The sequence below is a fragment of the Protopterus annectens genome, chromosome 7.part0 (assembly GCF_019279795.1).
Source record: "Protopterus annectens isolate FY-2018-M chromosome 7.part0, PAN1.0, whole genome shotgun sequence".
Lineage (NCBI taxonomy): Eukaryota > Metazoa > Chordata > Ceratodontiformes > Protopteridae > Protopterus > Protopterus annectens.
Genome location: NC_056739.1, coordinates 1,942,015,933 through 1,942,035,864, shown reverse-complemented (window position 1 = coordinate 1,942,035,864; position 19,932 = coordinate 1,942,015,933). Strand labels below are relative to the sequence as shown.

The window sequence follows — 19,932 nt, the reverse complement described above, 5'->3', positions numbered from 1 at the left end:
GGTTGAGCAGTGCTCTACTGATGTGAGCTTATAGTGAGTTTATAGCAGATACCGTGTCTGGCTCCTCTAAACAAAAGTAATAATTTCAATGGGACTCATAGCTCTCAAACTCTTGGTACAAAAAATCTGGACAAAGCCAAAATAATGTAGGTACAAAGCCTCATAAATAGGGACAAATTTTAAATACTGCTCTTATATAAGTACGTACCAGCCGAATGGAAAACAGCATTATTCCCTTAAACAAATGTGGTGCTTCTACTGAGCCCATGAACTAAAGACCTATTAGCCTGACTAGCCTTATCTGTAAGGCCATGGAATGAATCATTATGGGCCTTATAAACAAAGATATAGGTAATCTCCAAACACTTGACCCTACTCAGGTTGGATTTGTCAAAAGGAGATCATGCCTGCTAAACCTGGTGGACTTCAAGATGGTCACCAAGGCCATGGACGAAGGGAAATCTGTGTATACAGCCTACCTGGACTTAGTCAAAGCATTTGACATTATTCCTCACTCAGGCATCATTGACAAACTCACCCAACTAGGCATCAACCCTTACATTGTTAGATGGGTCGGTAACTGGCTCACTGATAGAACTCATATAGTCAAAATAGGGGTATCCACCTTCAACAGCAGATCTGTAGCCAGTCGTGTTCCACAGGGATCAGTCATTGGACCTCTGTTGTTTAGAATCTATTTCTCTGAAGTACAAGCAAAAACTAAAGATCTGTGGCTGACAAAGTTTGCTGATGACTGCAAACTGGGAGTGGTCATAGAATATCTAAATGATGTCAACATTCTACAAGAGGATCTTACACAAATAAATGATTGATGCCAAAGTTATGGCCTTAAACTCAATGCAAAAAAATGTATTATCATTCCTTTCAGAAAAAGTGATGTTCCTGCTAACTACCACATCAATAGCAACACCTGAAGTATGCACTCAGTGGTCAGAGACCTGGGTACAGGGATGACAGCAACATTACCTTTGACCACCGTGACTCCACAGTGGTAAGAGGGGCATTCTATATTGCTCATCTCATAAGAAAGGGCATTGCCTCCAGAAAAAAAGAAGTTATAACCTCCCTGTACTCTTCTCTTATCAGGCCAATAATTGAATACAACACCCCTTTTGGTATATACCTTTTCAAGCACCTACAGCAATTAGCGAAACCACAAAGGTTCCTCACAAGGAAAAATTAAAGGTCTTCAGCATCTGTCCTATGGGGATCATCTGAAAACACTGTCACTTTATTCTGTTTTCATACAGACTACTCAGAGATGATCTCTGCCTTGCATACAAGGCAATCTCTGACCCTGTTTGATTGGAAATACTGCATATCCATTAGTCGAATGGTACACGAGTTACTCACTCTACAGACCTTAACCTGGTATGTGACATTAATAAAACCTGCTGGAGGGATAGATTTGTCTCCCAGAGGTTACCACACTTTTGGAACAGACTCCCACTTCATGCCAAACAGAGTACCTCTTCGCCGCTCTTCAAACACAATCTGGACAGTGGGATGGGTGACCATAAATTCACCCAGTGTTGTTGGTGTAATTTTCTTTGTGTTTTCGTATTTTGAATGTTTAATTTTTAACCAGCTGGTTCTCTGCGTTATTTGTTTAAAAACTGTATCCATTAAAGGCATTTTTGTTCATCATTCTTCTATACTCCTTCATTAAATAAAATGCTGTGGTGGTACTTCTGAAACATTTTTCATCTCTTACTTGGACAGCTGCATTGCAAACTCCAAGAAGCACAAGTCAATCTGGCTGTCAGTAGCATTACTACATGAAGCTGGAATTCTAATCACAGATGTAGCTTGTATAATTGACAATAAAGAAACTGGCTGCCATAATGGTTAATGTCCTCACCTGACATGCACAAGGTACAAGATTCGATTCTGACCTCTGACCAATGCCTGTTTGGAGTTTTATGTTCTGCATTTGTCTCTGTGGGGTTCTTCCACTTCCAAAAAAACGTGCTGATGTCTCCATCTCAAACTCACCAATAAATGGAACTGTGGGCAGCAGCACAGGTTCTACATGGTGCCCTATAGAGGAAGAGTTACACAGACCAACTGCTTTCGGCATGTACTGTGGTACGCAGTATCCTCAAGATAGGAGATCACAAACTGTGTGCCATGGCAGGACTAGTCACTCAGTGGTGTAAAATGCCCAAATTTGTCAGTGACAAGTGGGTTGAGGATCTGGCCTACTCTAACCTATGTCAGCAACTCATACTAATGGTGGAAGGGGTGTATGTGTCCTTATTGGCCAGTGTGTGTCCACCATAAAGCCCAGCAGTCCTGGCCGAAGTCCAGCTGCCCAGCCTGGGGGATAGCTCTGTTGAGTGAAAACAGGGCATAAAACCAATGCTGACCTGTTGCTACACTCAATGTAGGTTCCTGATAGGATGCAGCGTGGAAGTGGATGACATGTTGATATGGATGAGGCTCGACATCCTATGTATCCCAGTGATAGCAAAGACACTTGGCTTGGGATCCAGAGTCTACTACTCAGGAGGAGTAGGACTGTCTAGAAATGATGTGGGAACTGTGTTCACCATGCAATCAGACTCCATTGCAGTGATAGAGCAGTATGCGTAATCTCAGCCTACGCCGTACGCTAATGAGGAAAAGAGTGCATTTTAACATACGGGAACAGACAGAACATGATATGAACACAGCCTGGGACACATGGGTGAGGCAACAAGAATCAAGATGGAGAGACCTTAGACATCTGTCTGGCAAATGGCTTGACAGTAGCTAACGCATGGATCGGAAACAGACAGTCATAAGATCACATACTAGAGTCGCCAACATGCAACTCAGGCAGACTTCCTTGTTGGGTAGAGTCAGTGATTGCAAAGTTATCCCTAGTGAACCAGCATAAACCACAGGTTGCCACAATCAGCTGTGAGCAATGGTCAGAGAAGGCTCTTATGTTAACAGAGACCAGGCTGAAGACATGGAAGTTGACCGGAGAGAAAGTACAACAGTTCAAGGAAATACTTAGGACTCTAGCACCTTATGAAGCAGATGAAATAGGTGGAGTAGAAGAAGAATAGCAGCTCCTGCAAACAGCATGTGTAAGGTCTACATAACAGATATGCAGCTGAGCCTGGTATGGTGATAAGGTACATAAGCAAAGTTGGTGGTGGAATGCAGAAGTCCAAGAAGTCATTAAAAGAAAGAAGGAATGCAGAAAAAAAGTAAGAGATGGAAAAGACAGACCAGGCTAGGAAGGAATACTGATTGGCTAACAAAGAAGCTAAGGAATGAGTTGCAATAGCAAAGAACAAGGCATCAGAGGCATTCTACCAGCTTCTGGAAAATGACTTAGTGGGTAGCACAAAGAAACTATATAAGGTTGCAAGACAGAGACAGAAAGATAAAGCAGACAGTCAGACACCTTTCATAATGAATGCCAGCAACAACCTGCTCACCAGCCCACAGGACATAAAAGGCAAAATGAAGGGGTACTTCCAGCAACTTCTGAATGAAGAAAACCCCATAGAAGCTGCACTGCTCCAGACACAGGCTATGATGAAAGAAGAGGAGGAGCCACAGCACTAAGGAAAGGGAAAGCAGTAGGCTCAGATGAGGTCACAGCAGATATGATAAAAATGCTTGGTGAGACAGGGGATAAATGGCTCCTGAATATACTTATAGCAGTGTGGAGAGAAAGAAGTATCCCAGATGACTGGAGAATAAGTATACTCCTGCCAGTGTACAAGAACAAAAGGGACATCCACAACTGTGGGCAATACAGAGGTATCAAACTCCTGTCACACTGCATGAAAGTTCTGGAGAGGGTGATTGATTAATGGATACACAGAGTAGTAGAAAGATGGTTGGATTCAGATGTGGATGAAGCATAACTGACCCGATGTCTGCAGTGAGACAGATAGTTGAGAAGAAGCTAGAGATTAGGAAAGAGTCCAACTGGACATTCCTAGACTTGGAGAAAGCATATGACAAGGTCCCAAGAATGCTGACTTGGGTAGTACTGAGGTGGTTCAAAGTCCCAGAAACATTGGTAGAATTAGTGTAGACTATGTACTATAACCCAAAGTTTGGTCTCACAGAGGGGTTCTCAGTGGGAGTGGGTGTACACCAGGGTTCAGCTCTGAACTGCTGTTCATACTGGTGATATACTAAATTAGAAAACAGGTCAAAGAGGACAGATTAACAAATTTGCCGTATGCAGACAATGCGGCATTACAGGTAGACTCTGAACAAGAACTTCAGGAAAGGATAGGCGAATGGAATGCAAAACTGAAGACACATGGGATGAAACTAAGTACATATAAGACAGTGGTAATGGCAGCAAATTGGGGAAATCAGAAGAAGCTGAGAATTGAGATAGAAGGGAAGATACTGGAACAGGCTAACTGCTTCAAATATCTGGGAAGGGTGGTTGAGGAAAAGAGAATTCTGAATAAGAGGTCAAAGCTAGAATCAGAGGGGCTGCAGCTGACTCAGAATGTCAGGTGTTATATATGATAGAAGAATGCCAAAGAAACTAAAAAGTAAGGTGTACAAAACAGTTGTGTGACCAGTACTACTGTATGGTACAAAAAACATGAGCAGTAAAGGCAGAGCATATGACAAAGCTAGAGGTGATGGAAATGAAGGTTGATAGAATACACACTGTGGAACAGATGAAGAAATGAGGATATCAGAGCAGAAGCCAAAGTAGCTCCAATTGTAGAAAAGATTAAAGAGAACAGATGACAGTGGTTCAGGCACATGTGCAGAAAAGCAGAAGACAATCTGGTGAAGATGATTTGGGAAAAACAGCATGAAGGTAATAGGAAACAATGGTATACAGCAAAGAGGTGGATAGATTGTGTGAGAGAAGATATGTGACAGTCAGGCAAGAGTGTAGAAGAAGGTAGAAGTGTGGCATTGAATAGAGAGGCATGGCGACAGTTAACACGACACCCTGACACCATGTAGAAAATGTGAACAAGGGGGTTAATGTTGATGATGATGATGATGACAGACCATATAAATGCACAGTGATACAATATGAACTTCAAGTGAAAATCAGTACATATTTAGGAACATTGTTTCCTTTCGTGATTTCTGAATTCACTACATGTTATGTCTAGTGTTTCTATAATAAAACAGTTTAATTCACTTGGTCATTCCCTGAATGTGTACCTTCAGTGCAAAGTCTGCATCTCCTTACCATACCTGTCAATTGTCCTGATTGTTGCAGATTGTCCAGATTTTTGCCTCATACTTTTGGTCTCTTCCTCAAAAAATGTGTAGTTTTCCAGCAAATCACTAAAGACCAAAGTCATTAAAGCATGACAGACCTTTAAGTTTCAGACTTCATACCCTTTCAGAAAATACATGCTAAAACAAAAACATGTTATTCTGGCAACTTTCTGTGAGCAATATTTAGATTTGTTCATATGTTTGTTCTTTTGTTCCCCCCATCCTTTTAGGCTTTGTCCAAATTTCTTGTGCTATGTGGTTGATAGATATGGGGGTGGGGTCACTTCCCCAATGACCACCCTGGTTAATACAATATGACCAGCAGAAGGGTCTACTACATCTGATTAATGTCAAAACTGCCAACTCAAAAGACATTGGACACAAAGTGAGCAAAGGCAGATACAGTGCTAAAATACTAAAAGTAGTTTCCTGGCTAAACAAACAGTTAAGTGGACGGTCTCTTTTTGCAGCTACTGTCTGCATTGGTCTGTCTACAATGGTCTGTATTGTTGCCCTTTGCACTGTAGATAGTTCCCACTCCCTCTAAAATACCATCACCTCTGTGACAAGGACATAGTTGAATGGTATTGTGTGAACCATACCAGTCACGCTCCAGAACAAATAATCAGGGACAAAGGTCCTGAAAAATCAGGGATATCTGTCTAAAGTCAGGGAAACCTAATTAGCATAAATTATGCATACTGATGCATGATGTAGTTAAATTACAGAGACAGGAAGGACACAGCTATGCCACTAAATAATAAGACATTTGAATTTTACACTTTATATCTTTCAGAAAATGCATGCTAACATGAAACCTGTTATTCTAGTACTTTCTGAGTTTATAAGAGCAATACTTAAAATGTGTTCTTATTTTTGGGCCTTTTCCCCACTACTATTTTAGGCATTGTCCAGATTCCTTGCACTAAGAGGATGAGAGGTATGCTTTCTTAGTATGCTCATTTGTTTTACCCTGGGCTCTACTTTTTTGTTAAATATCCCAAACGTATACAGAGAGATAAACTAAGAATACTCAAACTGCCCCGTGTTCTATGCATGCTCATGTGTACGCATGCACTTGCGTGCATGTGTGTGTGTGTTAGTTAGTGCATCCTATAATGCACTGACATCCTGTCTATGATGTCACACACAAATCATTTACCAGAATACGCTTTAGCACTGAATAAAGTAAAGCATATATTGAAAATTAATGAATAAATGTTTGCATGGCATGGTCTCTGGAGTTTATATTATATCCCTGCATTTAGACAGGTTGACGCATTCTGTGGCAATACAACAACATTTAATATTAGAAAACTCTCTGAAGGTACATTTTTCTAATTATTGCTGTTTAAGTAGTGTATGTCATAATACAAATAAAAAAGAAAACAAAAAGTAATTAAATAAACAAACAGGCTATTGAGTTATATAGTGCCTTGTTGAATGAATAATGGGACAGGCCATATGCTGAATGAATACTGGGAAAGGCCATACTTAGTGCTGATAACTACCTTTGACCAGTAATCTCCAAAGAGAAGTAATAAGTAAACAAAGCCTAGCTCTTCCATGCTCACTATGGACTCCTCATGACATTACAGTGTACAGATACAATGCACAAATGTGAAAGTAGCCTAATAGTAACTCTTGACTGATGGACTTTAGAATGAAAAGTGGGTTATGGCTGATTTGAGCCCACAGTGTGTGAAGAACTACACAAGTTAACAGCTTTTAACATTGTCCTCTGGTTTATTATTCTCATACCAAGGAACTGTGGACCTCTCATTTATTATTATTTACACACCAAATAACTTACTATATACCAAGTGCCATCTTCTATGCAGTTTTTTTGCTCAGCTTTTCTAAACTGGAAAAGATATAGTAGGAAGTATGACATCTTTTCTAGTATGATCCAAGATGTTTGTTAGGGCTAAATGATTTGCTTTTGCCTTACAGTATAATTTATTTATTTACAGATTGACATTTGTGTACTGGGAAAGTCCGACTGGGCACAGGTGCCCTTTTTCAGTGGAGGCCCACGGAGAAAAGCTCCAAGTTAATACATTTAATGTAACGTGATGTTTACAATAACAAGTTATATAATGCAATTATAGTGTATGCATAACATAGCAGTCAGTATATTAAAATTTATATTGAAATTCACAAACATTAATATACAGCATTGCATTGAGAATTTACAGACAGCCATACAGGAGTAATTTAAGAAATACATTAGGGTAGGGTATTAAAGTGGATAAGCTAATTTAAGAGTTAATAAGGAAGTAGCGATGGAATGGAAATGTGGTTGTCCATAATTAGACATAGGTATAGTAGTTTAAGTATTACAATAAAGTGAAGTATTAGAAGGGGATAAGAAGGTTAAGTGATTCAGTGAAATCTCCATAAAAATGGAGGCGATGAATACAACCTACAAGATACAAGTAATTTGTGACCTACAATGGCATTTTGGTGTAACTAACAACAGCAAGGTAATACATTTTGGTTGCTCACTAAAATATCTTGGATAAGCTATGCAAAAAGCAAATGCAAGCTTAAAATAAATATGACAAATTGGCAACACTAACATGTTTTATATGTTTTATCCTAAGCGAAAATAGTCCTGAAACATGAATACCACGGCTTCCTAACTTTCAATCAAACCAGGAAACCTCGAATGACATAACGTCGTTCTGAAGCTGTTGAAACTGGCAGCTTTGGAACATTGAAAAAAAAAAACTATAATTAATGGCACAAGGTGGAGCCATACAGCATATATTGAAGTAGTTTAACAAGCATAGTTGTCAAGTTGCTTAGTCTAGTTAGTCTCATAGCTTTAAAAATGAAATGTTAGCAGTGCATCTCTCTGCAGAGTCTTTATTTTTTGTTTGTTTTACTGTCACAGTCACTCAACGGCATTTGATATTATGATTGCCACTGCTAGCTGTGGACTTAATCCCCGGTCTTCATTCTTTATTCCATTATTTATTTATTTAGGTATTTATTTGTGGTGTGGAGTAGGCAAATGGTGCAGGAGTTAGCCACAACTTTATTTATGTATTTACTTATGGTGGGGTGTCTTTAATTTAGAGATGTTCTGAAACTACTGACTCTTTGCCTGTTTGGCAAAGAGGATATTAGACAGCTTTGGAATGATATTATTTTGTTCAAGGTTTCCTGCTTTGATTGAAGGTTAGGAAGCTGAATAAAATATTTGATGGCCGAAATAAAGAGATCTTCAACAGGCATTTTGTGACAGTTGTATAACAACATCAACAATTTTCTGGTTTAATCACCTTAGTTGTACTGTTTAAGAAATAGTTAAAAATAGCGCAAGGGAATGCATGATACAACTATTACCGAATGCCCAGGTGTGTATTTATGTAAATGTCTGAAGTATGAATGTCTTACAGTCACTGGGTATGTTATTATCTGTAGGACAAACAAAACATAGTTTCTGCCTTATTAAATGTCACATAAATTGTAAGTTAAGATAATTATGTCTGATTTTGTATAATAGGTTCACAGGTAAGTACTAGGTAATCGTTCTGGAGACCATTTCAAGCTCAGCCAAAAAACCTTATTCAAAAACTCCCTCTAACTTCAAGGAGTATAAGACAAGATAGACCAGGAGAGAATCTGTGGCCGCCTGTTCAATTACCTAGGTTAGGTTCATAGGTTCATAGGTTCATACTAGGCTATCTGCCCAAGGGCATTTATAAGCCTAGCCAGAGTTTTGTGGCTTTAGCCACCCCTTTAGTTTGGAGGATACTATGCCCATTAGGTGACAAGGGTGTTATTCTGCTTGATATGCAGTGGAAGTTTGTTCCAGAGGTGCAAGCTATGCTGGGATATGAATCTACTACATTAATGTATCTTATTTATCTACTGATGAAGGTTTAGTTCCTTTAACTGAATATCTGATGTACCATTAGTTCTGCAAAGGAATAGGAGATAAAATAGAGTTGGATCGTTCATGGCATGAAAAGCTAGACAATATATCTTTGCAGAGGAGTCTGTAAGAAATTGAGTAAAAAGAAAGGGCTACCAGTCTGTCCTGATCACTAAGATTTTTGTGGCTACTGATCTTTTTAGTTATGAATCTCTGAGGTCTCTCATGTTGCTCATTTTATATAAGTCCACTGCACTCTTGAATTCTGTTTCTGTTTTTAAACCCAGCAGAAACTGACAAATAATTTCATGCTTTGTGCACTGTCCCAAAAGGAGGTACTGACAGGGCAGCTAGCTGGAATTTTGTAAATAATTATATGTCATTTGTGAATATCAAACTAATTTATACAAGATGCTGGTGTTACAAATATATTAAAACGGTAGGTCATATATGATGATTGTGTGACAAACGTATTAGAACTGTATGTCATATGTATATCAAACTGCCTTGTACAGATGTTTGTGTTGAAATGGTGTTTGTAAAGTGTTTGTGTTTAAAATGTAACCACAGTGTGCTCTACTGGAACAGAACAGAAATGTAAATGCACTATTGCAACTGTTTAAATGTATCTGTTTTAACAAAGGAAACTGGGGGGTTAAACTCACTCAAGCAAACCATATAAAATATCTGAAATTAAATTACTTTATAAGGTAGGCCATAAAGATACCTCAATGCAGCCAAAGAAACAAAAGTCTGCACTAGGAAACGTTCTGTATTGTCTTTGGGGTGAACTAACCGCTACTTAGGAAGCATGATGGAATGCAAATATTTTGACTTCCAGCACCTGCCAATGATCTGAGCAAAAGCCCTTGTCTATGTATTTTTACAGGTAGATGCTAATTACAGCCAGCTTCAACAAAGGGGTTCTACCTAGGCACTACAAGTCAGACAACCAGAAATTATGTCATTCTGCAAGCTATCCCAGCAGCAATATTTCAGATATTATTTTGAGAGAAGTCTCTCAGTGAGACAGAGCATTCTGCATTATGTCCTGGACCTGACAACAACAACCATGCACCACATCATCTGTCTTGCTCTAAGTAAGTTATTAGGGTGTACTAACTCTCTTTGATACAGTCAGAAATATAGTGAAGCTCAGTTTAGATTTTGTTTTTCGTTATTTGTGTGAGCCTGTACTGCAATGTTATTTTAAGTATTCCCTGTGGTTTTGAACTCTGATGTGACTGTGAATATATATTAGTATTTTCTTGTTCTTTATTATTTATTATTAAACATACTTAAACCTTTCATTTTGGCTGATTTGTGTATAGATATTTAAGTTTTGAAAGTATTTGCATATTTATTTGGTGTCACTGCGTGGGCTACTCCTAATAGCCCTGCTCTTGGTCAAATTACCATTTGTATTAATATTAATATTACACAATAAGAGTGGACACCCTTTGTTAAGGGCCTAAAGTAGCTGTTAAGGGGTGACCGGTGGCAGTGGTAACTATCTTATAGTCTGGGCAGAGTGGGGCATAGCTAGTACACCTGTGGCAGCCTTTCCCAGGTGTGTGTGTGTGTGTGTGTGTGTGTGTGTGTGTGTGTGTGTGTGTGTGTGTGCATGTGTATGTAAATCAAACCTCAAAGAGAGTGTGTGTCAGCTACCTGGGCAGGGACATGAAGCACTGGTTAGACAGAGAGGGTGCTGGCTTGGTCACTCAGCTGAGATCTCAACTCTACAGCTGTGCCTGTGGGGAGTCTTACTGGGGATCTGGAGAAAGAGGGAGAAACAAGCCCTGGACTTACTGTGGTCACTGTGTGCTCTTAGGGAAAATTTTACTTGATGCAGAGAGCTACATCTGGAAATACTGTGTGCGTACCTGTTATACTCCTAGTGAACATCGCCCACACAAGTGCCAGTAGTGAGGATTGAGGGTCCGTGATTACTAGTCCAGTGGAGGGTCATCAGATATTAATTGACTGGCAGTGGTGGGATTACCACATCACATATTGGGATTCAGTGGTGTGGATATTCGATGGCGCAGTGGTAAGCAGTGGTGCAGCAGTGGTGTTGTCACCTCACAACAAGAAGTTCTCCAGTTCAATTCTCGGCTGGGGTGCCTTTTCTGTGGAGTCGGCATGTCCTCCCTGAATTCATGTGGCTTTCCTCCAGGTACTCCTGTTTTCACTCACATTACAAAGACATGCATCTGGAGCATTTTTCCTCAGGCTTCCACTGAAAATTGGCTTTGTTACAAGTCAGACTTTCCTGGTAAACAGGTGTTAATTAAATATTGAACTCCAACAGTCTGTAAACACTGGCCACTAAAGATGATTTTTGAACTCTTAAGCAGCCACATGGTAGGCATTCCAAGTTTCATGTCACAACAATTTTATTTATTTTTTTGTTAGCTTAATTAGTCAGGGTGATCAGAGAAGGATGTCAGCAGAGGATTATGGCAATGTGACAAGGAACCACTTGGGTAAGATGTGCCAAGCCAAACGAATGGGGCATGCCAGCCTGACTAAAAGAAAAATGATTGCAGCCTTAACCACAGCTGCATCACAGACCATCAACCAGGAGGACAACCAGACTGGCCTTTGAGATGTACAACTCTCAGAAAATGAATAGTTCAACTTTGCCTCAGAGGACTTAAAAATCTGTCTGGAGTTAACAAGACTTGAACTGGAGGCCAAACATTTGGAACTAGAATCAGCAGAGAGACTGACATTTGGAGGCTAAAGAAAAGGAGAAACAGATGGAATTAGACTCAGCAGTGAGAGTGAGATTTCTGAAAACTGAAGAAAATGAGAGGCAGAGAAACATGAAAAGGAAATGCTGACTCTTTGCCAGGGTCTTGGAGGTAATGAGGAAGGGAATAACTGAACCCCAAAACCAGTAAAGGTCAGTAAATGTCTTCCACAATTTACAGAGGGTGATAATTCTGATAGTTTTATTCATATGTTTGATAGTGTATGTAAACAGTATAATGTTGACCAAGTGCTCTGGGTATGGTTCCTGACCCCTTACTCCATGGTAAAGCTGTAATTTCTGTTTCTAAATTCTCTGATACTGATTGCTTAAAATATAATATAGTTATAAATTGTTTATTGGAATGATTTAAGTTAATACCTGAAGCTTATAGAATAAAAATGTTTCATGAGAGCATAGGCACAAGGAAGATGAAAGTATGTGTGATTATATTGCTGAACTAAGCACTTATTTTCATAGGTGGGTGAGTGGGTGTCAAGTCACCATGTTTGGAGGGATGGCAGACCTTTTGGTGAGGGAACAAACCTTTAGCGCTTTGCTTGAAGACATGAGAATCTGGTTGGCAGATAGGGAATGCAATATCAGAGATGAGTTGTCGAAAAAAGGAGACCTATACCTAGAAAGTAGGGCATCACTGCACAGGAAAGGGATACCCAGTGCTGCACATGGGTATAAGGGAACCCATGGTGTGCAGCCTAAACCACCCCAAGAAAGTCTGCCAGTAGCAGTGGAAGCCACTAGTTCAGGTACACAGCCAGTATCCAGGGTTAAATGTTTTAAATGTAACCAGTGGTGCCAGGTAGTATATAGATGTCCCTGGAGGCAAGATGTGGGACAAATGGTAAGAAAGCCAGCAAGTGGGAATAACATAATGCCAGCAGTAAGTTGTCTGGAGACAACAAGGTTACCAAACTACCACAAAAGGATATATCCTATCTTAGTAGATGGGAAACAGGCCACTGCTAAGAGCTATACAGCCTCTGACCTAACCATTGTGAAGCCTCCAATGGTTAAAGAGGAGCACTACTTGCTTGGGCAGTCTACTCCAGTCAGAGCTTTAGGAGGGACCCAATTCCAAATACCTTTGGCTAGGGTTCACCTTGACTGGAAGGGTGGAAATGGAAGCAAGCAAGTAGGTGTGTTTGAGGATATCCCTGGAGATGTCCTGAAAGGGAATGACCTTGATAATGCAGTACCTTGTGTGCATGAAGTTACATGCAGTCAGGCTTGGAGACAGGCATGTGGGTCTGGTAGCCTGGCGGAGACGCAGACAGACTGCACACTTGAAGCCAGGACAGATGAAGTGGTCGCTTCAGAGAGGGAACTACCCTGTAGCAGTGAGATTGAAGGTGAGCCACAGCTGCTGGTGGCTACTGATGTTCCCTTGGACACAGTGACTGCAAGGTCAGAGGTGAGGAGTAGTACCCAGGCTGACAGTTAGGCACTGCTGTTAGGGGATACCATACTTCCGGTGGAAGGGGAGATGGGAAGGATTACAAAGAGAGAGAGAGTTCAGACAGGCTCAACTCTCAGACCCTACATTACAAGGCTTGAGGCAGGTAGCTAGGGAGGGAGCTGATTCTCAAGGAAAGGTGGAGTCTGTATAATGGGACAAAGGATTACTGTATAGGGAGTGGACCCCTGAAGGAGGGCTAGAGGGTGAGAAAATACAGCAGTTGGTAGTGCCCAGAGCCTACCATCTGCTGCTTCTAGCCATAGCCCATGACATTCCCTTTGCAGGTCATATGGGCATAAAGCATACAAAGAGACATATTATGCAGAACTTTTATTGGCATGGCATTTCCAGGGATGTAACAGGGTACTGGAGGACCTGTGAGCAGTGCCAAAAGGTTGGCAAGGCAGGAGACAAGGTCAAAGCTACTTTCGTGCCTTTGCCTGTGATTGAGGAGGCATTTCAGAGGGTAGCTATGGATATTGTGGGGTCTCTGAGTACCGCAAGTTCAACAGGAAAGAAGTATGTAATAGTGCTAGTAGATTATGCTACCAGATACCCTGAGGCCAGGCCCTGCCTTTGGTCAAATGGTGCCCTAGGCAAAAGAGCTCCTGGCCACCCCCACCACCTGGTGCACCCTTCCTAGTCTACCTATATCATCCAGATTATTGGAAAAGTGCCCATGCTAAAGCAGCGCCATTAGGCCATTGCCTAGTTGGCCTATGCCTAAGTCCGGTTATGCCTGTGGTGGTGGCTCTCTTCTCCATCGAAGATGAAAAGGTGGAAAATGCTTTGTTAGAGATTTTCAGCAGGGTAGGTTTCCCAAAAGAAATACTGACTGACAGAGATGCCAATTTCATCTCCGACCTGCTGGCTTGTCTGTGGAAGAACTGTGGGGTGAAGAACCTAAAGACCACCCTCTACCACCGCCAAAACTAACAGTCTGGTGGAAAGGTTAAACTCTACACTGAACACCTTGCAACGGGCATTTGCAGACTAGTTTAAGAGGGAGTGTGACAAATATTTGCCCCATCTGTTGTTTGCTAACAGAGAAGTGTCCCAGGAATCCACAGGTTTTTCACCCTTTGAGTTGCTCTATGGGCATAGAGTGAGGGGACCTCAACAGTTGATTCATGATGAGTGGTAAAGTAAGTGTGACTCCTGCAAGGAGTCTGTTGTACATATGTCCTAAACCTCAGGACAAGGCTCAGGGAACTCGTGGGCTTGGCACAGGTGAACTGGGAAGGAACCCAACAGCGGAAACAGGTCTAGTATGACAGGAATGCTCAAACCAGAGAGTATGCTGTGGGGCAGCAGGTTATGTTTCTCATTCTTGTCAGACATAATAAGCTGCAGGCAGCTTGTAAGGGACCCTTTAAAATGGAAATGAAGGTCAATAATATTAACTACATGGTAGAATTGTTAGACAGCAGCCAGGGATGCAAACTGAACCATGCTAACACCATTAAACCTTACCATGACAGGGAGGTCCTGGTGCTAAGTATCTGCAGTAGGAGGCAGGAGGAGTCTGAGAGGGATCTATGGCTACATGGAGCCAGCCAGCAAAATCCCAAGTTACTATGGTGGAGCCTAGGGTTGCAGGCATATGACATGCGAGTGCAGTACTCTAATGGGGTCAGCAATACCAAGGCATCTGGAATCTCAAGACAGGGCAGATAAGCTCATCCCTCTCAAGCAATGTTTCACAAGGGTCACTTGAAAAACTACATTGAGTCTTCAAAGGGGGAAAGAAGTGTGACAAAAGAAGGTACTGCCAACACAGGTAGCTGGAACTTTGTAAATTACATGTCGTTTGTTAATATCAAGCTAATTTATACAAGATGCCGGTGTTACAAATTAATTAAAAGTATATGTCATATAAGCTGCCTGTGTTACAAATGTATTAGAACTGTATGTCATGTGTATGTTAAACTGCTTTGAACAGATGTGTTGAAAAGGTATTGGTAAAGTGCTTGTGTTTAAAATGCAACCACTGTGTGCCCTACTGGAAGAGAACTGAAATGTACTTTTGCAACTGATTAAATGCATCTGTTTTAACAGAGGAAACTGGAGGGTTAACCTCAGTCAAGCAAACTTTAGAAAAATATCTGAAATTAATTTACTTCATAGGCTAGGCCATAAAGATGCTTCAATGCAGCCAGAGACACAAAGCCTGTACTATGAAGCGTTCTATATTGTCTTTGGGGTGAACTAATTGCTACTTTGGATGCATGAGGGAATTACTTTCAGCACCTGTCAATGATCTGTGGAAAAGCCCTTGTCTATGTATTTTTAGAAGTAGATGCTAAATATTGCCAGTTTGAGCAATGGGGTTTTACCTGGGAACTAGAAGTCAGATGACCAGCAATAATGTCATTCTGCAAGCTATCCCAGCAGTAATATTTTAGATATTACTTTGAGAAATCTCTTAGTTTAGTAAGACAGAGCATTCTGCATTCTATCTTGGACCTGACAACAACCATTCACCACATCATCTGCCTTGCTCTAAGTGAGTTATTAAGGTATAGTAACTCTTTTAGATACAGTCAGGAATATAGCAAAGTTTAGTTTAGATTTTATTTTTTTTTTTGTGTCAGCCTGTACTGCAATGTTATTTTAAGTATTTCCTGTGGTTTTGAACTGTAATGTCACTGTGAATATATACTTAGTATTTTCTTTTTCTTTTATTACTTATTATTAAATATATTTAAACCTTTCATTGTGGTTGAGCTGTGTACAGATATTTAAGTTTTGAGAGTACTTGCATATTTAATTGGTGTCACTGTGTGGGCCACTCCTAATAGCCTTGCTCTTGGTCAAGCTATTATTTGTATTAATATTAATATTACACAGTAAGATTGGACACCCTTTTTAACCCCCTTAAAGTAGCCATCGAGGAGTGACTGCTGGCAGTGGAAACTATCTTATAGTCCGGGCCAAAGGGGGCATAGCTAGTAAACTTGTGCCAGCCTTTCCCAGGTGTGTATGAGTCTAAATAAAACCCCAAAGAGTGTGTGTGTCAGCTACTTGGGCAGGGATACAAAGCACTGGTTGGACAGAGATGGTGCTGGAGGTCTTGGCTTGGTCACTCAGCTGAGATCTCAACTATATAGCTGTGCCAGTGGGGTGTCTTACTGGGGATCTGGAGGAAGAGGGAGAATCCAGCTCCGGAGTGACTGTGGTCTCTGTGTGCTCTTAAGGAAAACTGCACTTGATGCAGAGAGCTGTATATGGAAATACTGTGTGTGTACCTGTCATCCTCTCGGTGAACATCCCCCACTGTTTCCAGTGGTGAGGATTGAGGCTCCTTGATTACTGGTCAAGTGGTGAGTCATCACATGTACTCTCAGCATCGCAACTAATTTGTTGTATTACCTCTTAATATAGCTTCTGGAATGTACCCCCACCCCCACCCAAGACACACAAACATTCCTGACAGTGTATCTTTCTGGACAGCATGTATTTTCAATTCTCAAACAAATGAGAAAAATCCTGAAATCCAATGGCTTTTACATTTAAATTTTAGTCCATATCATTGTGTAAAATAATTTACTTTATTTAAAAAAAAGCATGTTGCAGTGAACACTATACTCCCTCTTTTCAGCTGTACTCTTTCTGTGTCTATACCATACTTCCATGCATTTGAAATTCTTACTGTAAAGGATTTTACGTTTTTGATTTGTAATTTCCAGAATACTGATTCTGACTATATGACCTCTCCACTTACTCTAACACTAAATGATAATCGACACATTGTGTAACCACTTCTATGCTAATATATTGTATTCAGAAGTTTCAACTTTTTTAGTCAAGACATCAACAGCCAACAGAGAAGTTGACTTCCAATTGACTTCCAAACCATTCCCTACCAAGAAACAATCAAAGCCCCCCCCCCACCACAACACACACATGTACCCATACAATACAACAAATTCTAGTATCATACCATTTTGATAAACCTGTGCCCAATGGAGGGAGAGGCAATATATACCTGTCTGTCAGTTCTGTACTGACAAATTAATTATATGCAAGTCATATCCCTATGTATCCCCGACAGACAGGCACAACTCCAAATGAGCTGCTAAGCATGCTTCATTTGATGTCAACACTTAATTTCAACACAGTCAAGAAGTTTACATGTATTTTCTTATATTCAGTTTCCTCCGATGTCACAGGGCCTGACAGTTCATTGGCAAATATTAAGGATATGTATCATTCTTTAGTCCTGGGTTTGACTCCCTCAGTCTCTGTTTACCTAACAAGTGATGCATCAGTTGACTTAACCAAACAAACACCCAGGTCCTCCTTGAAAAAGTGTGAATACTGATTTTAGTAAACAAATAAATGAAACAAAGTAACACAATGGTAATGTGGAATGTTATTTTAAATCTGTAAAGGAAAATAAGTCATAGATTACCTTTCGGGACTCTAGCCTGTAATGCATGTGGATGTCAGAGATAAAAGATGCTAAAGATGCCAGTTTATAAAATTATAGCTGTAAATCCTCTCACTCTCTGTAATATGTTGTTGAATCAGAACTGCACCACTTTACAAAAACATGATGTAAGCAGATCATTCGTATTAGCTGTACATATATTCAAGTCAAAACATATTCAAGTCAACACATAAGACAAAATATTCTATTTCCAAAATTTATTTGACAGCTTAGTAATCAAGTTATTTCTCCAAACTGGTTTGTCAACTAATTACCTTTTCTACTTTATTAAAAATGTTAAACATCGCTCTTTTTCTTGACTGTACAAATGTTTTTGATTCTATATTTTTATTTTTGTCATTATTTTACTTTAAGTTTAAATATGTATGCTACGTCTTGATATTATTGTTTAAACGTCTACTGCTCAAACTTTGTACTTGTGAAGCTTTTATCCCCGGGCCTCCACTGAAAATGGGTTTCTGACCCAGTCGGACTTTCCCAGTCATTAAATGTCAATAAATAAATATACTGAGAAAGGTGTTAAATGGAGAACATGTTAATGCACTCAGTGACAGCACAGTATTAACTTGCTGTGACTGGTGCATTCACTCAGTACTACATGCTGTAAAATACCTGAAAGAAAAAAGGTGTATTGTAAACAGTGCCAGTTAGCTGGCAGACCACTTAATATCTGTCAGTGTAAAAGGGAATTACTAAGTACAGCAATAATAAACACATTCCAGGTGTGCAAAACCAAACACAAGCAGGTTTCTGGAACTGGTAGAAACAAAATCCAATAACAGAAGAACAACTAGCTAGTCAGCCATTCACAAGAACTCTAAAAACACTTTTATTTAACCAAACTACAAGGTCAAAGTTAAGTGCTTTCATCTACTTAAAAAGACATCATCAGAACTGTGACTTACAACTAAAACTCATACCTTTTGAACTACATGAACTAAGACACCCCCCACACCACTCAATCAAAAAGGATGATATCAACTAGAACTAGGTGATGTCTCTAAAATATTGAATAATTCCCTATTTCCATGAATAGTGCTCCAAATTCATTCTAAAATTTGTCTTACGTTGTTACAGTCCAACAAAATTGGTAAAAGAAACCTCAGCCCATTGTCGTTTACTGTCTTAGGTTTAGAGACATATCCAAATTTTAGTACAGGCTGATATTTAATGTATCTGTTTTTGCCTATTTCTTCCATAATGTTCTCAGTCAGTTCAATGGGATATTGTCTATCAATAAATAACAGTTTAAGAAAATAACCTTCACTATAAAAACATTGTCATTGCTAATTATTCTACTTATGCAAATGTATTGCCCCTTAACTATATTTCTTTTCATAAATAAAGGATGTTAACTGTAGTAGTCTAAATAATTATTTCTGAAGGATTTATTTCTATAAATACTAGACTGGAGCGTTAAACTGTCAGAATCTATAATCAAATTGATGTCTAAAAATGTACAGCTCATTCCATACCGAAGGTAGTATATCTCAAAAAACTGATACTAACATTTATAACGGCTAAGTAATCTTCAAATTCTTTTTGGTTACCCTGCCAGATGAAAAAATATCATCTATAAACTGTTTGTAGAGCTGTACCTTTGCAAAACTGGGGAGTCGGACTAACACTTCCATTTCCCAGGAACCTAAAACAAGGTTAGAATAAGCCAGAGCCATTTTGCCCCCCATGGCTACTCCACATTGCTGATGGTAAATTGTGTTATCAATGGTAAAAAAATTACTGTTGAGCAGTACTTATAAAAGTTCACAAATCATGTAAATTCTTTTTTTTTGTCCATAGTAGAATAATTGTCTGACTATCTCCTAAAAAACTCAATCTCTTCTAAGTGAGGGATGCTGGTATACAGTGCCTCAGCATCCGAGATCACTAACACCTGATCCCTCTTAGACACCTTATGAATGTGTAAAACATTAAGGAACTCCCACGAGTCCTTAAGGTAAAACTAATTTTTGAACCAAGGAATTTAACAGGGAATCCAAAAACTGAAATATACTCAGTTTTTGTTTGCTTAGAGGAAACAATTAACCTGAAAGGTAGATTATTTACATCTTTGTGGGTTTTAGGAATGCCAAACAGCTTTCCTAAACTGACATTGCCCACAC

General features: G+C 39.8%; 1 protein-coding gene across 1 annotated transcript in view; it reads right to left on the bottom strand.

Moving 5' to 3' along the window:
* Window positions 1-19,932, bottom strand: part of SLCO3A1 (solute carrier organic anion transporter family member 3A1) — a 1,904,841-nt gene that overhangs the window by 691,699 nt on the left and 1,193,210 nt on the right. The gene's annotated exons all lie outside the window — the stretch shown is intronic.